At 45.0% G+C, this 23,977-nt stretch overlaps 1 pseudogene; it reads left to right on the plus strand.

The window, feature by feature from the left end:
- The first annotated feature begins 411 nt into the window (after positions 1-411).
- On the plus strand, positions 412-23,349 carry LOC115777822 (cadherin-1-like; annotated as a pseudogene).
- The last annotated feature ends 628 nt before the right edge of the window (positions 23,350-23,977 follow it).

Raw genomic sequence — 23,977 nt, forward strand, 5'->3', positions numbered from 1 at the left:
TCAGTTGCATGAAAATAGAAACTAAATTTTCCACTGGTTTTCTGACAGGCTCATTTTACACTTTTGGTTGGTTTGAGAAATGAAAAATGGTTCACTGTCAGCAGTTTTATGTGCTTTTATTCTTAGTAATCAACTGTGGTTGAATTTCAAAAAACAAATATTGAATGAGAGACTGACTACCAGAGGAACAAGAGGAAGTACAAGAGGAAGTAAGACTGAAATCTGCAGATGTGGCTGGCTGAGCTCAGACTCAGATCATTGCTGATAATAACGCTGTCAGCTCCTACTATCTGCTGTGCTACTATTCATTATTCATAAACAGAAACTACCTGTTTCTGTCTCCTGTACTGACCCCCCATTATTTAATTTGACCATATAGCTGTGAGGAATACTAAAAGAATATTTAGACAGATGGGGACCACTTGGTTCACAGTTTTTGGTGCTGCGATCATCGTTTTTCAGGTGAGAATTCCTCCTTTGGTTGTAATTCTGCAGTTGGTGTTCATTTCTCATTATTTATTTCTCTTATTGTTCATTCTATTTAAAGTTATATAAAATAAATGTGGTTCATGTTGTTACTTACTGGGTTGAATCTGGCGATATTTGTTTTAAAAGATGGCTTTTCCTTTTTCTTCTGAATAATTTTGTACCTTATTTATGCATCAAGTAACCTTTCATTTCAATGAACAAAAAGTAGCTCTGGCACTTGCTTAAATTTATTTAAAATCAGTGACTGCTTCATATACATAGAGGGCTGGAATTGGAAGAAGTTTTACTACACAACCTGTAAGGGTTATACTGGTTAGGTGGTGTATACAGTCAGGCCTAAGTCTTCGGTAAGAAAGACTGCAGCAACCCAGGAGTGCAATGGAACAGTCTTTAATAACATCTCACAAGTGAATCACAGGGAAGGCACCGCATTGGTAACAGGTAGGTGACTGGTTAATTAAAGATGTGTGGTTTCTGAAAAAGCATGAACAACAATTCACTAATTAACAGTATAAACAAGCAGGATAATAACAATCACCTCAATTTCCGCTGAGTGTAACACACGCACTATTATATAACATCCACAAGAGGTCGCCATAGACCACAAATAGACATACAGAAACTCAAACTTATCAGGATGTTAATAACAACAAAGTGAGACAAATAAAATACGGTTCTGATATAAACAGTCTCGCAGTACAGTTTAACATAACTGGGTGCCGTCAGTATCGAACAATCCGGCTGCAGTAGCAACATACAGGCTAACCGGATGTAGCTTAACCTGCTACCAAGCTACGACGGACATTCGGGTAATGAAATATATGTGCAAGATACACACCCAGTTGTCCAGCTGTCATATTGCGTAACCCGACAAGCAATGACACTTACGGCTTCATGAACGCACACCCAGTCCTCCGAAACTGTCCCTTTACCGTGATGCTCGTTCGCCGCTTTATTAGGTACGCCGATCTGCCGTGCAGGGTGTAAACAGTGAGCACCGTGATCTCGCAGTTGCGATGTTCACTCTCGCGCTAACCTCCGAAGCAGGGAGATTTGGCACAGCCGCCCCCAAATTCAAGTAATGAATTTGTAAAGCCCTCAAATATCCCCGAAGAATCCAATGACCCATCAGTTCCCAGGCATCTTAGGTAGTGGGATCAACTTAGCCACTGGGCGTAGATACTTAGATCCCTTAATGTCTACCTCGGCGGTACGTATCTTGCCGTCATCACTGGGGATCACCTTTGTGACACGGCCGACCGGCCAGGATGCCCTCGGGAGCTGTGGATCGATAATCAGAACCACTTGGTCAAGCGTGAGATTGGGAGCACTGTTGTACCATTTCCTGCGAGGCTGGAGATTAGGTAGGTAGTGGCGAATAAATCAAACCCAGAAGTGGTCAGCCAGCACCTGGCTATTTTTCCACTGCCGTCGCCCTAACAAGTCACCATCACCGTACACCACTTGTGGTAAGGATGCATCACGCCGCCCCATCAACAACAGATTCGGAGTTATGGGGTCAGGGTCTGCGATGTCCGAGGTTGCATAGCCGAGAGGTTTGGAGTTGAGAATACCCTCCACCTCTACGAGCATAGTCAGCAGGACCTCTCCTGAGACAATTTGGTCCCTAAGGACCACTTGCAGGGCAGATTTGACACATTTAATCTCCCTCTCCCACGTACCCCCAAAGTGGGGAGCTAGTGGTGGGTTGAATTTAAAATCGATGCTCTGGGCGGCAAGTTGTCTTTGCAGCTCTGGCTCCATCGCCGCAAAGGCCTGCTGGAGCTCCTTGTCTCCCCCTCTGAAGTTTGTGCCCCGGTCACACAGGATCTCGAAGGGTTTCCCTCTTCTGGCGACAAAACGTCGCAAGGCAAGCAAGAACGAATCAGTGTCCATGCCACACAAAAGGTCTAAGTGTACGCACTTAGTGGTGAGACACTTAAATATGATTCCCCATCTCTTCTCGTGTCTGCGGCCGACCTTTATGGTGTATGGGCCGAAACAGTCAACCCCTGTAGACCAGTAGGGCGGTTGGTTGATACGCAACCGTGCCATAGGCAAGTCTGCCATCGGAGGAACAATCGGCTTGCTGCGCCACTTCCGGCACTCCACGCAGCTCTGCTGGTGTTTTTTGACAGCCTGTCGTCCTCGTAGTATCCAATATGTCCTTCTTATTTCAGCAAATATGCGGTCAGGACCGGCATGTAGCAAACGATTATCATAATCCTGCACTAACAGCTTCGTGACAGGATGGTCTGGTGCTAGGACAATGGGGTGGATTGCATCCCCCTCCAGATTAGCTGCCTTACGCAGTCTACCTCCTACCCTGATCAACCCGACAGCATTATCCAACATCGGTGACAGCTGCAGCAATCGGCTGTTCGAGTGAACCGGTTTCCCTGCCTGCAATGCTGTCACCTCTGTCGGAAAGCTCTCTCTTTGGGACTGCTTCAAGAGGGCCAGCTCTGCTTCGATTCGCTCTGAAGCAGTTGGAAGGGTGTCGGCCGCCCCGTGCAGATCCTGGCAGATAGCCTGCACCAATTCAGACCACGAGCTGAACTGAGTCAGATCTAGCTCAGGGGTGTCATCTGCAGAAAGGTTACCACAGAAGACCGTGCTGCGAGTCTCCTCTGTTCGAGTAGAGTGCAAAAGAGGACAGACAGGCCAACTAGCTGGAGGCTGGTGAAGGAACACTGGGCCGTTGGACCAGCGGTCTGAGCTGGTCAACTCCCCCAGGGACCTCCCCCGGGTGATATCATCGGCTGGATTCTCTTCAGAAGGGACATACCTCCAGCTATTAGCTCCAACAAGCTCTTGGATCTCTGCAATTTGTGTCCCTACGAACACCTTGTATTGCTGAGATTCTGACTGAATCCAATGCAAGACGGCAGTCGAATCAGTCCATAGAATTATTTCCCGCAGCGGCAGAGTCAGCTCTGTACGCAGGACGTTAGCCAACTGTGCTCCAGCTAATGCAGCACATAACTCTAAACGAGGAATGGAGAGCTGTCGCTTCGGTGCCACGCGAGAGCGGGCCATCACAAAGGCCACAAGAACCTCATCATCATCAGTTAGCATTCTCAAATAGGCCACAGCGCCGTAGGCCCTCTCCGAGGCATCGGAGAAGATGTGCAGATCAACAGATGTTGCTGTTGAGACCGGGGGTGCATAACACCTAGGCAAGCTGATGGTGGGTAAAAGTGGCAAATCCCTTTCCCAAGCTAACCAAGCTGGACGGAGCTCATCTGGGATTGGCTCGTCCCATCCCTGATTCCTTTGCCAGAGTGCCTGAACAAGGATTTTGGCTCGTGTGGTGAAGGGGATGATGTAACCTAGCGGGTCATACTGACTCGCCAGTACCCTGTACACATATCTCAGCGTGGGCTCGCCAGCTGGGATAGCGTGGTACCTGTAGCCCAGTATGTCTGGGCCGCAGCGCCACAGGAGGCCAAGGGAGGACTCCTGGGGTTCAGTCTTGCTAGCAGTTAGCCATAACTCACAACCTGCCGATCTGGCTTCAGTGGGCAGGTGAGCAATGACCGCTGGTACATTGCTCGCCCACTGCCTCATGTCAAAGCCTCTGCGGGCCAGGAGGTCCCGCATCTTGTCTATCAGCTGTCGCGCCTGGTCTTGAGACTGCAGAGACTGTAAACAGTTATCCACATAGAACGCGTGCAGCACAGAGTATAGTACTTCTTCATTACCCACGCTGTGGTCCTTCACATGACGCTGTAAGGCGTAAGTGGCACAGCATGGGCTGCACGTGGTTCCAAATGGCAGTACCCGCCACTCATACACATCTGGGCGGCGCTCCCGTTCCCCGTCACGCCACAGGAAACGCAGCAAGGGGCAATCTTCCGGGAGGAGCCGCACCTGGTGGAACATGCCGCGTATATCCCCACTGATAGCGACAGCATGTTCTCGGAATCGCAACAACACTCCGAGCAGGGTGGAGCCGAGGACAGGCCCAGGCAGCAAACCATGGTTCAGGGATATCTGCCTGTAGTTGAAAGAGCAGTTGAAAACAACTCTGGCCTTATTGTTGTGGTACACCATATGGTGAGGGATGAACCACGATTCACCTGAACGGCTCACTTCCTCTTCACTGACCTTCATGGCGTAGCCTGCTCTCTCTAATTTGTGAATCTCCTCATTGTACACAACCAATTGCTCTGGGTTACTGCATAGGCGACGCTCCGTAGCTCGGAAGAGCGGCATCACAGCAGTGAGGGGTGCACGAAGAGAGGGAGCATTCTTCCTCCGTAAGAGTGGAGTGGCATAACGGGACACCCCATCAACGGGGACGCGAACAGTTTTCTGTTCCAGTAACTCTAGGGCAGCTTTATCCTCTCCTGATCGGGTCACCTCCTTACTGTTACGGAAGGGTAGGATGTCGAGCTGCCAGAGTCTCTGAACGTTTTGCTGCAGTTCTTCCAAAGGCGAGAGCGTCGCCAAGTGTAGGCAGATATTCTCACCAGAGGGTGGTGGCAGGAGGTTGACTGGTCCCTGTAAGGTCCAGCCCAAGGCCGTACGAACCGCTACCGGGCCCCCGCTGGGACCAACTAGTATGGGCCGAGTGGGTATTATCAGGTGAGCATTGTCAGACCCGATAAGTACCGTGGGCCTGACGTTATGAAAGGATCTCAGTGGGATGCCTCTTAAGTGTCTATATCGCTTGACTAGGGGTTCGGCTGCACATGACTGCTCTGCCAGGGTTAGTTCCTCGGCAGTAAAAGCCTGCTGTATATTATACTTCGCTCCTCCCCTCATCAAGGCGGACACCCTGAAGGATACAGAGGCTCCTCGCAGGTGCACTATTTCTTGCCTAATGGTTCTAAGTGACAGAACCTCCTCAGTTCCTACAAGGCCGAGATGACGAGCAGCAGTGGGGAGGATGATTGTTCGTTCTGAGCCGTCATCCAAGACTGCGTATGTGTCTAAAGTTTTCTCCCCATTTTGGAGTCGAACCGGGACCACCTTAAGCATCACCCTCGCTGAGTGACTAGCTTGGCCCAGGAATACCATGCTGGCAGTTGTAGTGACGGCTTGACTACTCTCGGGTGGGACTACGTCGTGCAGTACGAGTAGATGTTGCCCTCCACATGTAGCACAGGGCTTTCTCAAAGTGCAGTTGTCAGGCGAATGTCCTCTCCCACATTTCCAACATCGTTTCTTGTCCTTTATCCAACTGGCGCGGGCAGTACTGTTGAGCTTTGCGAAGTCCACACAGGTGTTGAGGTAGTGCTCCTGAGTATTACAATAAGGGCAGAAAGGTTTGAACCGGTCTCGCTTCTTAGTCTGGGTTGTCGGATCAGGACCGGCCGCAGGCTTAGGGACCTTAGCTCCCTGCTGACTACCAAGCAGAATAGTGGCAGGTTTAGCTCTTGACTGCTTTATGGCCCGCTGTTCCTTGCTGTCAATATGGGCCGGTACGGATGGAAGTGCTGCTGTTATCTGACGGGACACTTGCATAGTCTGCACCTTTCTCTCGAGCCAATCAGCAAGGTCTGGGAGAGTGTATGTACGACCGCTGCCACTCTGGATAATCCCCCGGCTGAAACAATGTTCCGCGAAGGCATCTCGATAGGGCAAGGGCAACTTGGTGAGTAGGGTGTCCACATGAGACCCACACCTCAGCTCCGCAGATGACGGGCCGTCCATTGTACTCAACATTCCCACCAATGTTCCTACCGCAGTAGCAAAGTCCTCAAATCCTTGATAATCACCAGGCCTAACCGCTGGGGAGTTCAGGATAGTCTTGAGTTCTCCCTGCACAAGCTGTCTGGGCTGGCCGTATCTCTGTGTGAGGGCTTGCATGGCGCTGGTATATGGAGTCGGACTATTGACGTACCGCTTCACCACTTGCAGTGCAGAAGGGAAGGCGAGATGGTCAAGGAGAATCTGATACTTGTAATCCTCACTTAAATGCCTGTGGGGATCAAGTAAGCTGTCCAAACCTTTTCGGAGCATGAGAAAATCACTTTCTTTCCCGGAGCTGAACACAGCCAGTTTGGGCTTAGGGATGCCGAACGAGGAGGCTATTGCCATCTCCAGCATACTGGGGAGATGGGCGCCCTCTGTCTGGCGATGGTCTGCAAAGAAGTTGCTTGGAGGAGAAGGTGGTCGTGGCGGAGGCAGAGGGTACTGAGCAGGAAAAGAAGGTGGAGCGGGCTGCCAGTACGAGGGGGGTACACTGTACTGTTGGTGTTGCTGGGCAGACACAGGCTGTGATGGCATATCACGAGGCTCCAGAGCCCCAGGCAACCTAGGTAGCTGTGTAGCAGGAGAGCCCGGTGGAGAGGTCACTGCAGAAGGGGGTGATGCCTGTGACGCGGGAGGCGAGTCCACGGGCGGAGGCGAGAGATCCAATGGAGTAGAAGCTACAGCAGTCTGCCGCAGCCCCACTGCAGGGGTCAGTGATGTAGCTGAAACAGGGGCATCAGCCGGCCCCCGTGGTGCATCTAGGGGCAATGCTGCAGGCGAGGTCTGATGATGAGGAGAAGATGGATTCCTTGTGGCCGCTCTCAGACAGGGAGGCTGTGCAGGGTACCCCCGTTCCAAGTGAGGAAGACTGCTATAATGAGGTTGGAGTGTAGCAGGCTGGTACTGAGGATAGTAGGGGGGAGCACTCTATGCCTGTGAAGACAATTTCACCTGATCCATTCCACTTCCAGTTCTTTCATCTGCTGCTGCATCATCTGCCAACGGGCTTCCAACTGCTGCCATCTGTCCTCAGGACTCCTAATAGCATACTGACTTGCCACAGGATCATTCAGGATTCGGTGGTGGCTGGATGGAACTACGTAAGTTGGTATTGGTGGAGATGCCGCACCTACTGCTGGATTAGGAAGCGGATGATGTGGGTAGCTGAGTTTGTAGTCCTCCAGATGTCCCGGAATGCGTCGCACCCGGCTGGGACGGAGACTACGTGCTTGCTGTCCATCATCAAATTCTCTGGGTGTAGCCATAGCGCCGCCTGTATACATCCGGCTCGAAGGACCACTTGTAAGGGTTATACTGGTTAGGTGGTGTATACAGTCAGGCCTAAGTCTTCGGTAAGAAAGACTGCAGCAACCCAGGAGTGCAATGGAACAGTCTTTAATAACATCTCACAAGTGAATCACAGGGAAGGCACCGCATTGGTAACAGGTAGGTGACTGGTTAATTAAAGATGTGTGGTTTCTGAAAAAGCATGAACAACAATTCACTAATTAACAGTATAAACAAGCAGGATAATAACAATCACCTCAATTTCCGCTGAGTGTAACACACGCACTATTATATAACATCCACAAGAGGTCGCCATAGACCACAAATAGACATACAGAAACTCAAACTTATCAGGATGTTAATAACAACAAAGTGAGACAAATAAATTACGGTTCTGATATAAACAGTCTCGCGGTACAGTTTAACATAACTGGGTGCCGTCAGTATCGAACAATCCGGCTGCAGTAGCAACATACAGGCTAACCGGATGTAGCTTAACCTGCTACCAAGCTACGACGGACATTCGGGTAATGAAATATATGTGCAAGATACACACCCAGTTGTCCAGCTGTCATATTGCGTAACCCGACAAGCAATGACACTTACGGCTTCATGAACGCACACCCAGTCCTCCGAAACTGTCCCTTTACCGTGATGCTCGTTCGCCGCTTTATTAGGTACGCCGATCTGCCGTGCAGGGTGTAAACAGTGAGCACCGTGATCTCGCAGTTGCGATGTTCACTCTCGCGCTAACCTCCGAAGCAGGGAGATTTGGCACACAACCATTTGTGCTGTTTATTTCATATAAGTGTCATATTGCAGTTGTGTGGTGGGCAGGCTGGACCCCGATGTAGGATGCAAGTTGACTTGACTTGATGTGCTGTTTTAATATTGCAGTTTCTCAAACACTCAAAAATAAAAATTCCCTAAGTCCAGGCAGAAATAGAGCCCAGATTACAAAATTAATCACGGCAAATACACATATGAACAAGGCGAGCGAACCGTGCTGTCACCGTGTAGGTCGAAACTGGCAGTGAACCCTCATCCAGGCTGTTCTTATAAACCCCATGCCCAAATTGGCAAAAGTTAGCTTTTCAGCATCACTCTGAGAAAGGACGTTTCTAATTTTAGAAATATTGCACAAATGCAAAAAAGCGGTCCTACATATTTGTTTAATGTATGCATTGAAGGACATAAGATTTCTCACAGTGTTACTGGAGGCCACACAAGGAAACAGGGGAAGTGAAACTAAACACAGGAAGGGGCCAAGAAACGAGGATAAAACTGACACAGGAACACAAACACAGGAAGATGAGAACAAAGGGAAACCGGGATAAAATACGAGAACTTTAATAACCATAACCAAAAACAGAATACAAACTGAGAAGCTAAACTGTAAAAAATAAAAACTAATAAACACAACCAGAGATATAACAAAAAACAGAACTTCACCAAAAAGAACTCAGAACACTGAGCATGATATGCTTCTTCAAGCAGAAACAGCATATATCATATTATTTGGGTAGCAAGACGAACCAGACCAAAGGAAATGTTTGAAGTGAGAAACTTGGCATCAAACCTAAAAATGCAACTGTGCAGACTTTGCATGAAGCAAACTAAAATCTACAAAGGTTGTTTTGACCTTTCAATATTTAGTCAGTGACAGTGCTTTGAATTTATTTGTGTTCAGTGATGCCTCATTTGGAAGCCTGTCAGATGGAGGCATGCAGGGAGGACTTTTTATGATCTTAATGGGGGAAAGTGGAAGGTTCTTACTCCTTGCATGGCAGTCAAAGAGAGTGAAGAGGGTTGTACGCAGTACACGAGCAGGTGAAACACTAACCATGTCAGATGGTATTAACAGTGCCATCTTTCTGTCCACACTACACTCTGAACTGACCATTAGTGATGTAAAACATATCACATCTATTACTTGATAATCATTCACTCGTTAATGTTTTTTGTGTCACAATTTATATTGCAGCTATTAAGGTTTATTTATGTTCTAAAAATGTTTTATTTATTTTTGAGAGATAGTGAGTTTTGCTAACTTGGAAGTATTAATTCATTTGGACTTTTATTTTTGAAGAAACCCTGACAGGATTTGTGAGAAGGCAGTGTTTTTTTATGTGACTGTCACAATATGGCAACACTCACTAATAAAGTGAAGTCAGACTAGTTAAAATCTATTCTATTGTTGATTAACGGTCTTGTCTGACCAACAGGCCAAAACCAGAACATGTTCACCAAAGAAAAACATAAAAACCGGACATAAAGATGGAAACATTTAAAGTTTGCAGTTGTTGATTAATAAAAATTATTCAGTTCTCAAACTCTTGCTTATAATTAGTCAGTTTACTATTGCAGGTCTAATTGAAATACCTTTTCTCCTCTCCTAGGTCTCAGCACTAGCTGAGAGGCCAACGTGTGTGCCTGGGTTTCAGTCAGATCTGCTGATTTTCAGAGTGTCTAGGCAACACCTGAGGCCGGGCATGAGGCTGGGCAGAGGTAAGAACAGCACAGGAATCTAAACGTCCAGTATCATGTCACAGGAAATATTTGCTTTGTTTTGGCCCAGATGGCCTTTGGCAGATTTCTCAAATACAGGGTGAATCAAATTGAATCATCAAATTTCTTTTTGATTCACCCTCTACTTTTACCTGCAGTTCAGAGCAATTTCACCAAGTCTGCTTTACAGGCTTTACTATTCAAATAGTCTGAAACTCTTTATATAACTTCAGCTGACTGAAGGGTTATATAAAGCAATGGACTTTAAAAAAAAATAAATTATAGTTATAGTTATGCATGTCTGTGTTAACATAAATATATATTTTTATTGTCTTTATTAATTGTCCCCAGTGAATAACCAATTACACACTTTTTGTTTGAATATTTAATTATCAGAATTTGGGTCAGAATTTGTGTCTTAAAGACTAAAGATGCAGCTTCAACAACAGTGTTCAGACTCGTGACTTATTTAGGAGGAAATGCAGACTGAAAATCCACATCCAAGCATCAAAGTGAAACAAACATTTAAATCAATTAAATTGAATTCAGTTTTATTTATTTGGCACTAAATGACAACAAACAGTTGCCTCAAGGCCCTTTATATTGTAGATAAAGACCCTACAATAATACAGAGAAGACCCAACAGTCAAAACGACCCCCTATGAGCAGCACTTGGTGACAGTGGTGACAGGAAGAAACCTCCAGCAGAACCAGGCTCAGGGAGGGAGGGGGGGTCATCTGCTGAGAGGGGAGAGCCAGAGGTTAATAATGCATAATCTGCATTATGGGAAGCCCCCAGCAGCCTGATTATTCACAACCTTGTATATGGCATTAGTTTTTACACTGATAAAAATGATTCTGGGGTGAAGTAAATTTATCATAACTGAATCTGTGAAATCAACAATAAAAATTCAAGTTAGTATCTTTACACAAATATACATAATATTGAGGTCAAAAATATTTGTTCAAGATACAAGACATTGTACGTTTTGTCAGAAACTAAATTGTTTAAGTACTGAGAGCCAATCTTTTTAAGTTCATCCACACAACAAAAAATAATCTTGTTATCTTTACTGCATTTCATCTGCGTTGTTCATTTGGTGTAGACCCTTTTCACATGACGTCACACAACTTCTGTTCAGCCTCGATGCTGGGGATCTTTACTTCTGGAAGATGGAGTTTACACAGTCTAATACATTTGCCACAAATACGGTATCAGGATATACTATGACATACAGACAAGTTTTCACTGACAACATGTTCAAAACTGGACAAAGGCTACAAATTCTTCATCGCGCATCATGAAGGTACCTGTTTTTGTCTTTTCTAGCTGTTGATTAATATGCTAGGATAGCATTACTCAATTTGTTAGCTAGCTAACATTACGTGACCTTTCTGTCCTTATAATATAGACCAGGGTTGCATATATATATATATATATATATATATATATATATATATATATATATGCATATATATATGAGCCTCCAGCTATTTAAAGATGGTAATGCATTTCTAAGATAAACATAAGAGTGAATAGTATGTATTGCTTTTCATATATGCCCTGTATATTATCTTTGCCAATTTATAATAAAATTTTATTATTAAAATTTGCAGCAGCTTAAACTATCAAAGGAGTTATTTTGCATTACAAACATGTACAGAGAGGTGATTAGTGTGACTGTCATAGTTTGAAAGGTCACATGACATAATGAAATCTATGTTAAAATTGACATATCTCACTTTGCAGGTCCTCTGCCAGATCCTCACATCATGGCCAGCAGGGAGAAGCTGAAAGACACACGTCCACTACCAGGGATATGCAAGCTGCTGCGTGGACTTGAGGGAGATGAGGAGCTTATCCTCTCAATGAGACAGAGGCTTGATCATTTCTATTATGACATCTGCATGGATGTCTTCTTAAGTTTAAAACCCTGAGGAATGTAGGTTAATATTAAAATGCAATTGATATGCCTTTTGTAAATACATTTTCTCTGCCAATGCAAAATGGACTTAAATTGTGTATGTACTTCACACACACAGACACATATATATTTTTTTTCAACAATCATTGCTCCATGTACAGTGTTTAATAGAATTATTAAATGTTTGCATCAAACTGCCACAGACCTTGTTTCTGCTCACAGTCGTTTTTGAGCCTGATTGGTTGTATTTTATGTTTCCTCTGTTCTACCTGTGGTAACCACTTTAATCTCAGTGCTTGTATTTAGCTTGTATTTTGTATAATATCTTGAGCTAGCTATTTGATTCATGGAACTCATGTTGAAGCCAGGGAGCAGAACTGAACACATGAGTCAACAGTTCTTTACTCTGCTGCCTGTTTTACTTGTCAGATGTTTCTAGAACATTCAAATGATTCATTCTCCTTTGATAGGAGAGTTTAGGAAAGTTTGTGAAGTTTGGATTTGGGAAAAAGATCCTGATGGCTTGGAAGCCTTTCCTCTTTTACCCCTGTTACCCCTCTTTTTGCTTTCATACTAAATTATCTTTGTCAGTTGGTCTGGCACTTCTAGGGGAGACAGACTTTTTTGGTATGTTCACATGATATTTGCATAGTCAAAATAAAACAAGTGGCACAAAAAAGTGATAATTTCTGACATGAGAAATGCTTTTCCCCCCAATATCACTCCTTTGCTTATGAAGTTTTTGTCATTGTCAGGCATGCAATTCAGATAAGATTGAATACATGTTCAATATGAAATGCAACTCTCATTTTATGTTAGAAATAATAAAATAATGAATAGAATTGGTATTTGTGCGCAATCTGTTATACAATAGGGGTGGCTGTAGCTCAGTAGGTAGAGCAGGTCACCTACTGATCAGAAGGTCAGCAGTTCGATTCCTGGCTACTCCAGGCTACATGCCAATGTATCCTTGGGCAAGATACTTAATCCCAAGTTGCTCTCCGACTGTCCCGTTGGAGTATGAATGTGTGTGAATGATAGTTAATTAAAAAGCACTTAGCTTAGCAAACATGGAAGTGCTTGTATGAATGGGAGTGCATGGGTGAATGTAAACATGTTGTAATAGCGCTTTGAGTGCTCATACTGAGTAGAAAAGCGCTATATAAGAACTAGTCCATTTACCATAAATTCAATAAATTTCACTTTCAGAAATAATTGTAAATATCTAAAAAGAATATATATATGAATACAAACAGGGTGGTGTAGCTCAGGAGGTAGAGCAGGTCACCTACTGATCAGAAGATCAGCGGTTTGATTCTGGGTTGCATGCCAAAGTATCCTTGGGCAAGATACTGAACCCCAAGTTGCTCGCCGACACAAGCATTGGAGTGTGAATGTTAGACAATCAAAGCACTTAGCTTAGTTACTCATGGAAATGCATGGGTAGATGTAAACATGTTGTTTGAGTGCTCAGACAGAGTAGAAAAGCACTATATAAGAACTAGTCAATTTACCAAATAGTTATGCTTTGCATTAAAAATTTAATTGTAGTTCTTAAGAAAAATCATTAGATACATTTAACAAAATTAAATAATCTATACAAAGGTTTTTGTTTGATCTACATAAAGAAATGAAGTTGCTTTTACTTGCAAATTTCATTTACTACAAAAAAGTTGAGTAATTTATACAAAGTTTAGTTTTGCTTAATCTACTTGATGAAAATAAGTTCACTTTACTTGGATTTTATATTTCATGTAAAGAAATAAGCAAGTACTTTAAACACAGAACAGTCTTGCTTGATCAACATAAATAAATTATGCAAATAGTTGCCTCAATTTTTTAAGTAAATAGGGGAGGATATTTTTTATCAGTGTAGACCCTCCACAACTGTGTACCAGATAACACATGAATCGATAGGTTTTGAGAGATGTATGATTTTATTTAATTTGGACCCATGTGGAGTCTAGAGTATAACCGGTTCTGGTGCCAGTATTTGAACTGTTGAGCTTTTACGCTCAGCTTTCTTTCCACCACACAGGACTGCACAGCGTCCACATCACTGCAGCCGCAGCCCCAATCTGTCTGTCAGTCCTCTTACCCACCGCTTCACTCTCTGCTGTGAAATGCTCCAGTGTGAGGCCCAGCTCGCTCCAGTTCCATCTACACTAACTGTTTTTTCCAGGCAGTGTGAGCTAACATGTTGAATGTGAAAGTAAAACTTACTGAGGAAGCTACACATCGCTCTGTTCAACAATAAGCATGCATTAGTAAAATCTATACAGATGCTGCAAGGCTCCAACTGTAAAGAAAATGAGGAAAACAAATTCTTGACTTCATATTCACTGCTAACAGTTGAGTTAAACAAGGAGCTGTTTCTAGTTTAGCTCGTAAGTTCATGAACATGTATGAAATTTAAAGGTCAGTGACATATTTTAAAAATGAAGACTTGGGCTCCTGGGTGGCTTAGTGGTGAAGCTGGCGACCACATACGTATGCCGTGTTGCAGTGCAGGCGGTGTGGATTCAAGTACTGGCCTGTTGCCAATTTGCCTGCGTGTCTTTCCCCTGTTTCCTGTCTCCCTCCACTGTTGATAAAAGCTGCTGTGGCCAAAAATGCGCAAAAAAAAAAAAAAAAATGAAGACTTGATCTGACAAAGTAAGGTTATCTGATGAAAGGAACATTTTACAGATATGTCCTGAGACAACTGCAATGTCACTGAATTTTTTAAGGGGCCCAAACCTTTAGATGTTTTTACCATTTCATCAGTTAACTCTCCACCCCAGAAGAATTCTGTTACAATGTTTCAGATTCTGAGAATTCTGAAAGAAATATGACAAACATTCTAAACTCCTGAATACAGCTGCAAAACTGCTGCAAAGGCTCAGTTATAAACTACTTTTAATGAAAGAGATCACAAGTAGCTCTTTTAAACTATATACTCTATGATCATTTAAGAGTTTTACATTCACATCATCTGTTACTTGTTATCTCTCTTATTATTTTATTCCTACTTCCTCATCTCTACCTCATCCTCTTCCTCCTCACCTCAAGTCTCAACTCTTCGGCTGTAGTCAGGATTCTAACACATGCAAACATACATTAAGATAACAACATAACAACTGCTGATTATAAGCTAACATTGTGCCAGGTAATATTAGATTAGATTAGCTTCAACTCATTGTCATTGTGCACACAATGACCTTTTGACCTGGAATCTGTGTCTCAAACATTTCTTTGGAGAGAAACAATATTAGTGTCACAAGGCAGAAGCTGTGATCACTTTTATATATTCTTTATTTATCAGGATAAAACACTGACATTAAAATATCTTTTTAAAGACAGAGCTTGACATGAGAGCAGCAGAAATTGTAAAAATATAACATTACAGTTCTATAAAGATATTTTAAAAGGACCGGATTGATCATGATGTAGATACATTAATGCAGATCTTTACAAAACTGGTGATTTCCTGTTGACTGCAGTCTATTTACCAACATAAGCAAATACATTACACATGACAAGTCATTGATTGATCACTTACTGTTTTCATGAAGGTGCAGCAGGTTTAATAAGTGTCCTTATTTTTCTGGAAGAGGCAGTAATGACTGACACACAGCAAAGCAACAAAGACTTGCCAGTTCTTTCTCTATATGCACCGCATTTGTAATCTGTTTTTCTATCCTTTCCCAGTGCGCTTCACCGACTGCACAGACCGCTCAGTATTTCCTTTCAGCAGTGATGACAGTCACTTTGGCTTAAAGGCAGACGGTGTGTTAATGGTGAGTAGTGTTAACAGACTCGACTGCAAAACTGGAGTTAGTTTAAAAAGTGCAGTAAAGTTTGTGAAGAGTTGTTCTGATGAAGGATGCAGTGCCTGCATGTTGTATTCCTACTGAGGGTTGTTTTAATCTTCCAGGTAAAGCGACAGGTTGTTCTTCATAAAGGACACCGGACCTTCTTCATCCACTCCTGGGACTCTGAAGGTCACAAAGTAACAGTTCCAGTCAGTGTGGTTCACCCTGAGCATCACCATGGGCACCATCACCATGAAGACCAGATAAACTACAACCATGAGCATCACAGTACTGAAGTGGACTCTGCTAACAGCACAGAGGCAGGTTTAGAGACACTGTTGAATGAAACATGAAGGAAAAGTACAAATACATTAAATTTCCCCCTTGTGCTTCATAATGTGGCAGTTTCTCAAGGAAAAGGCTCCACATGCAAAATACCAGTTTTCCTTTAAAACAAACTCTCTGTGGCTGTGCATTAATGGGAAGCTGTCTCCAGTTTTAGTTATTTTCATAGCTGTGTTGGTTAAGGCATCTTGTGTTATTTGATAACACAATTTAAATGCATAATTTATTATTAATTATTATAGGGTCTTAATAATTAATAATAAATTATGCATTTAAATTGTGTTATCAAACCCTATCAGACCCTATAATACTGTGCAGTATTATAGGGTCTTCTCCTCCGTGAATCGCCACCTTATCGTGGTGGAGGGGTTTGTGTGTCCCAGTGATCCCAGGAGCTATGTTGTCTGGGGGCTTGTCCCCCTGGTAGGGTCTCCCATGGCAAACTGGTCCTGGGTGAGGGTCCAGACAAAGAGCGGTTCAGAAGACCCTTATGAGTGAAAAAACAAGGGAATAGTTTACCCTGCCCGGGATAGGGTTACCGGGGCCCCACCCTGGAGCCAGGCCTGGGGAGGGAGCTCGAGGGAGAGCGTCTGGTGGCCAGGCATTAGCCCATGGTGCTTGGCCGGGCGCAGCCCGAAGAGGTTACATGGGCCCGCCCTCCTGCAGGCCCACCACCCGCAGGAGGTGTCGTAGGGGTTGGGTGCAGTGTGTGTCGGGCAGTGGCCGAGGGCGGAGGCCCTGGCGGACTGATCCCCGGCTATCGAAACTGGCTATTGGGACGATGGAATGTCACCTCTCTGATGGGGAAGGAGCCTGAGCTAGTGTGTGAGGTTGAGAGATACCAGCTAGATATAGTTGGGCTCACCTGAACGCATGGCCTGGGCTCTGGAACCAGTCTCCTGGAGAAGGGCTGGACTCTGTTCCAGTCTGGAGTTGCCCTCGGTGAGAGGCGGCGAGCTGGGGTGGGTATTCTTGTATCCCCCCAGCTTGCTGCCTGTACGTCGGAGGTTTCACCGGTCGATGAGAGGGTAGTTTCCCTGCGCCTTCGGGCTGGGGAACGGGTCCTGACTGTTGTTTGCGCTTATGCGCCGAATGACAGTTCAGGGTACCCACCCTTTTTGGAGTTGCTGGGCGGGGTGCTGGAGAGTGCTCCATCTGGTGACTCCATAGTCTTGCTGGGAGACTTCAACGCTCACGTGGGCAATGACAGTGAGACCTGGAGGGGCGTGATTGGGAGGAACGGCCTGCCCGATCTGAACCCGAATAGTGTTTTGTTATTGGACTTCTGTGCAAACCACAGTTTGTCCATAACAAACACCGTGTTCGAACACAAGGATGTCCATAAGTGCACATGGCACCAGGACACGATGATCGATTTTGTAATCGTATCATCAGATCTGCGGCCGTATGTTTTGGACACTCGGGTGAAGAGAGGAGCTGAGCTGTCAACTGATCACCACCTGGTGGTGAGTTGGATCAGGTGGCGGGGGAAGATGCTGGACAGACCTGGCACACCTAAACGTATTGTGAGGGTGCGCTGGGAACGCCTGGCAGAAGCCCCAGTCCGGGAGATCTTCAACTCCCACCTCCGGCAGAACTTCGACAGCATTCCGAGGGAGGCTGAGGACATTGAGTCCGAATGGACCATGTTCCGCACCTCTATTGTTGAGGCTGCTGCTAAGAGCTGTGGCTGCAAGGTGGTTGGTGCCTGTCGTGGTGGTAACCCCCGCACCAGATGGTGGGCACCGGAGGTGAAGGGAGCCATCAAGCCGAAGAAAGAGTCCTATCGGGCTTGGTTAGCCGGTGGGACTCCGGAGGCAGCTGACAGGTATCGACAGGCCAAGCGGAATGCAGCTCGGGTAGTGGCCAAAGCAAAAACTCAGGTGTGGGAGGAGTTCGGTGAGGCTATGGAAAAAGACTTTCGGACGGCATCGAAGCGATTCTGGCAAACCGTCAGGCGACTCAGGAGGGGAAAGCAGTGCTTCACTCACACTGTTTATAGTGCGGGGGGGGGGGGGGGGGGGGGGGGGGGGGTGCTGCTGACTTCAACTGAGGCTATAGTCGGACGGTGGAAGGAATACTTCGAGGACCTTCTGAAACCCACTGACACGCCTTCTGTAGTGGAAGCAGAGTCTGGGGATGAGGGGGATGACTTGACCATCACTGGGGGTGAGGTCACTGAGGTAGTTAAACAACTCCTTGGTGGCAGAGCCCCTGGGGTGGACGAGATTCGCCCTGAGTTCCCGAAGGCTCTGGATGTTGTAGGGCTGTCTTGGTTGACACACCTCTGCAACATCGCGTGGAGATCTGAGGCAGTGCCATTGGATTGGCAGACCGGGTGTTGGTCACCATCTTTAAGAAGGGAGACCGGAGGGTGTGCTCCAACTTTCGGGGGATCACACTCCTCAGCCTCCCCGGTAAGGTCTATGCCAGGGTGCTGGAAAGGAGGGTGCATCCGTTAGTCGAACCTCGGATTCAGGAGGAACAATGCGGTTTTCGTCCTGGTCGTGGAACGCTGGACCAGCTCTTTATCCTCTCAAGGATATTCGAGTGTGCGTGGGAGTTTGCCCAACCAGTCTACATGTGCTTTGTGGACTTGGAGAAGGTATTCGACCGTGTCCCTCGGGGTGTCCTTTGGGAGGTTCTGGGGGAGTATCGGGTGTCTGGCCCATTGTTGTGGGCCATTCAGTCCTTGTACAACCACAGTGAGAGCTTGGTCCGTATAGCCGGTAATAAGTCGAATTCGTTTCCTGTGGGTGTTGGACTCCGTCAGGGCTGCCCTTTGTCACCGATTCTGTTCATAATTTTTATGGACAGAATTTCTAGGCGTAACCAGGTGGCGGAAGGCTTCTTCCTTGGTGGCCGCAGAGTCTCATCTCTGCTTTTTGCAGATGATGTGGTTCTGTTTGCTTCATCAGGGGGGGGCCTCCAGCTCGCAGTGGAACGGTTCGCAGCCGAGTGTGAAGAGGCTGGCATGAGAATCAGCACCTCTAAGTCTGAGGCCATGGTCCTCAGCCGGAAAAGGGTGGAGTGCCATCTCCGGTTTAGGAACGAGTTCTTGCCTCAAGTGGAGGAGTTTAAGTACCTCGGGGTCTTGTTCACGAGTGATGGGAGAAGGGAACGGGAGATCGACAGGCGGATCGGGGCTGCTTCTGCAGTGATGCAGACGCTGCACCGGTCCGTCGTGGTGAAGAGGGAGCTTAGCGTAAAAGCGAAGCTCTCGATTTACCAGTCGATCTACGTTCCTACCCTCACCTATGGTCACGAGCTTTGGGTAGTGACCGAAAGAATAAGATCGCGAATACAAGCGGCAGAAATTAGTTTCCTTCAAAGGGTGGCTGGCCTCTCCCTTAGAGATAAGGTGAGGAGTGCGGCCATCCGGGAGGGGCTCAGAGTAGAGCCGCTGCTCCTCCACATCGAAAGGAGCCAGTTGAGGTGGCTCGGGCATCTGATTAGGATGCCTCCTGGACGCCTCCTGGGTGAGGTGTTCCGGGCATGTCCCACTGGGAAGAGGCCCCGTGGTAGACCCAGGACATGCTGGAAAGATTATGTATCTCGGCTGGCCTGGGAACGCCTTGGGGTCCCTCCGGATGAGCTGGAGGAGGTGGCTGGGGAGAGGGAAGCCTGGGCTTCTCTGCTTAGGCTTCTGCCCCCGCGACCCGGCCCCAGATAAGCGGAAGAAAATGGATGGATGGATGGATGGATGGATATAGGGTCTTTACCTTACAATACAAAGTGCCTTGAGGCGACTGTTTGTTGGGATTTGGTGTGATATAAATAAAATTGAATTGATTATTGAATAATTTCCATCCAGCCTTTGAAGCCTATGTTACATGATCTCTATAAGTATCATGAGTCCGAAGTTCAGTTGATTTGATGAAGCTTTGAGGTGAAGAGAGAAATAATCTGAAGTTTCCACTGAAAATGTATCTGTGGTCCCACATAAATGGATCCTGCTGCTTTCAGTTTGATATCCATTGTCAGTGGGTTTAATATTCCACAAACTGTTCCATGTAGGAAACTGTTGATTTGAACTTGATTGCTAAAAGTGGTTCCTGTCCTCAGATGATCCATCCTGAACAGCTGTCACAGGTTCAAAGGTTGAGCAAACTGTGGACAGCCACAGAGCATCAAAGGCTGAGAAGCATTTAGAAGTAATTCTGAGATGTTCTCTAAGATTTGTGCTCCTCACTGCAGTTTGTCAGTTTCTGAGTGATCTCCACTCCAAGCTTTGGCTGATGAAATGTCTGCATGTTTTCCCAGACTGCAACTGATCCACAAGGGCCTGTTCTGCACTTCCCCTAGTCTGGTGGAGGGCTGAGGAGGAGGAAGAGAGACTGGGTTGTTCCTCCACTCAGTGTTTCTGAGAATCACAGAGGACCCTATCCACTAAAAGTAACTCAGGTAAGAGGAAATGAATTACCGTGTGACAAATTTGACACTGAACTCCTATTTAAATGTTCAAATTATTATTGAATCTCCAGAATTTTCAGTTCCAGAATCTTCAGTTTTCTTGGACGTCTCTTAGTCATAACCTTGTTAATGTTATGGTAAATGGACTAGTTCTTATATAGTGCTTTTCTACTCTGTCTGAGCACTCAAAGCGCTTATACAACATGTTTACATTTATCCATTTATACATGCACTGCCATGATTAACTAAGCTAAGTGCTTACTGTCTAACATTCACACTCCAACGCTTGCATCAGAGAGCAACTTGGCTTGGCTTGCAGCCCGGAGCAGCCGGGAATTGAACCACCAACCTTCCAATCAACAGGTGACCTGCTCTACCTCCTGAGCTACAGCCACCTCGTTAGACAAGTAAAATATGGCACATTGTTGGGGACAGGGGATTGTTGGGGTTTTCTCTCTAATATTGTAGTCTTTACTGTGCAGTATGCAGCATTCTGAAGCAACTGCTGTTGTGAATTGGCACAATATAAATTGAATTGAATTGGTTAGCAATAACATTAAGCTAATAAGCTACATTACTTAAAATTAATAACTGTTTTTAGGAAAAAAAAGAAAGAAATAAAACAAATCCCAGAATGCCTCGAGAATCTTGCAGTCATGTTCATCTGACATAACAAGACAACTGAATCATTCTGATTTGAATATCAAGATAACCAGGAATCTCATGAATTTCCGAGATTAATGTGCACAGCCTCTTTACTGTTGTGTAACTGTTATTGTAGACAGTGAGAGTGGTTTAACTCAGTCCTGGTGTGTTTTTTTCCAGATTCGTTCTACTAAAGATAAAACCAAGAAGATCTATTACAGCATCACTGGTCCAGGAGCTAATCTGCCTCCTGTTAATCGTTTCACTGTGGACAGAAACACTGGCAGTGTGTATGTTACACAACCACTCGACAGAGAGGAAACAGCCAGGTACACAGTAAGTATCCCTCTTTGTCCAAATGTTTTCTAAAGTGTGTCTTTTTTTTAAAGATCACTTGATGATGAAAGCTTCTATCCTGATTATTCTTGGATGTTCAGTTCTATTTTAAGTTTTTTAAACATCTTATATTCCAGGTTTATGTTAAAAATGATTCAATTTGTACTCATCAACACATCAACTCCAGATAATACTCGACAGTGAAACAAAAACAGGTTCTTGAGGTGCTTCATATGATAATTACAGGTGTCATTCTGAAACACTGAGTTTACAGAAGTATTGAGACTCTTCGCTTGGTGCTAAGTTTGTTAAACTTTTCCAGCTGACAGTCACAGATCTTGTTGCTGAAACTTTCTGAATGAAATGTATTAAAACCTTCTGTGCAGTTTGAAGCACATGCTGTGGGAGATGGAGGAGTCGCTGAGGAGCCCATGGAGATTATAGTCATTGTGATTGACCAAAACAACAACACACCTCAGTTTAAGACTCAGTACAAAGGAGAGGTTCCTGGGGCCTCCGTCATTGGTATGTATAGAGGATTTAGTTACATTTTTTGACATATTTAACAAGCAACCACTTTTATTGTAGTTTTATTTATTTTTGTTCCTGTTTATAATTCTAATACATGTTTGGATTTTCCCCAAGTCCACTGTATGTAATGAATCTGAAGTTATTAATAAAGTTACCAAAAGACAAATTCCTCCTCCTCCTCCAGGGTTTGAGCTGCTCACGGTCGAGGCCATAGATTTGGATGAGCCAAATAATGACAACTCAGATATTCGCTACCGCATTCTGAACCAGGACCCACAACTGCCCAATCCCCACATGTTTGAAATCAACCCAATCAGTGGAACCATCAGAGTCGCTGCTACTGCACTCAACAGAGAGGTGAGCCTCGTTAAACATATCTGCAACAGTCGTTTTACATCCACAGATACAGCCACTCAAATTGCTGCTCCCAGCCAGCTGACAGCCACTGGGAGCCCCCTCTGTAGAACCCAAAGTAATTAGCAAATTCATATGCTTGACTATACAGCATAGCAAGGAGAAATTAATGTTTTTCCATTATGACTGCTCCTCCTTGTGGATACACCAGGCATTACCGCCAGTTTTCCTACGGCTGCTGAGGGGAGTTAGCACTTGCGAGTCACATTGTCCGCGTCACAAACGGAGGATCTCATTATGGTTGGGGACCTGCTGAGGATGGGTCAAAAATGGAGAAAATTTGCCTTCAGAATAAAACTTGTGCTTTACTCCTAAAACCACCATGTTTCAGGAGGCTACTTTTTTTCAGTTTCACTGCTGCTTGGTGAGGAGTTGATGACTGTTTGCAGTCAAGTCAGCATCTTCCATTCAGCTATGGGTGACCACATCAGACTTCCAGTGATCAAAACAATGGCAAGGCTTTTTCTACAGCACTGTTTATGTCTTTGCAACTAATTGCACCGAGTGACAGCAGCCAGCCTCCTGCCAACTGTCAGGGAATACTTTTGCTTTCTCCCCAGCAAGTTGTCGCTGACAGTCTGTAGGCCTGTGTAACTTGGGCCTAAACTGGTATATTTAAAAAGTTTGGTCAAAGCTAATATCTGTTAATGGCATCATATTTGTAGGTGGTGGTCTTAAGCCAGGCATTCATAGATGAAGAGCTTCAGTCATGTTGAAAGCTGTGTGCTAGAGGTGTGTAAATTGTTGTCAATGTTTCTTCCTTCCTGTTGATGAGTTGAACTCCCCTAACAGTCCCTGTCTCTTAACAGAAATACCCACAATACACTCTGACAGTAGAAGCAGCAGATATGAAGGGAGAAGGCTTAAGTGGACAAACAAAAGTAATCCTCACGGTGACAGACAGCAATGACAACACTCCGGTCTTCACTCAGCTGTCTGTAAGTTTGAAGAACTTGTAACTGGAAACTTCCTGTTTAACTGCTGCCTTTACACTCTGTTAAAGCAGAACACATTCAGTCTGCATCTAACTGGCTTATTGATGCTGCACTCACATGTTGGCTCAGCAAAGACCCACAATAGAACAAACTAAGTCCACAGCATGTGCACACTCTAACACCTGTACAACATGTGCTGCATTTTATAAATGACTGCACGGCACTCTATAGCTGACATTAATTAAAATGTAAGTACAAATTATTAAATTATAAAATGTAATTGCTGTGTAGAGTTGCCCCCACCTAGCTGTCACAGGTGAAAGTTTACTTAGCTGTATATTTTGGGGTGCATCAGGTTTCTCCTTTTCTCTCAAAGACTCTTGAAAGAGTAGTTGTAAAACAGCTAACTGATCATCTGCAGAGGAACGGTTTATTTGAAGAGTTTCAGTCAGGTTTCAGAATTCATCACAGTACAGAAACAGCATTAGTGAAGGTTACCAATGATCTTCTTACAGCCTCTGACAGTGGACTCATCTCTGTTCTTGTCCTGTTGGACCTCAGTGCAGCTTTGATACTGTTGACCATAACATTTTATTACAGAGATTAGAGCATACTATAGGTATTAAAGGTACTGCACTGCAGTGGTTTGAAT

Source organism: Archocentrus centrarchus, unplaced genomic scaffold, assembly GCF_007364275.1.
Source record: "Archocentrus centrarchus isolate MPI-CPG fArcCen1 unplaced genomic scaffold, fArcCen1 scaffold_79_ctg1, whole genome shotgun sequence".
In the NCBI taxonomy this organism is placed as follows: domain Eukaryota; kingdom Metazoa; phylum Chordata; class Actinopteri; order Cichliformes; family Cichlidae; genus Archocentrus; species Archocentrus centrarchus.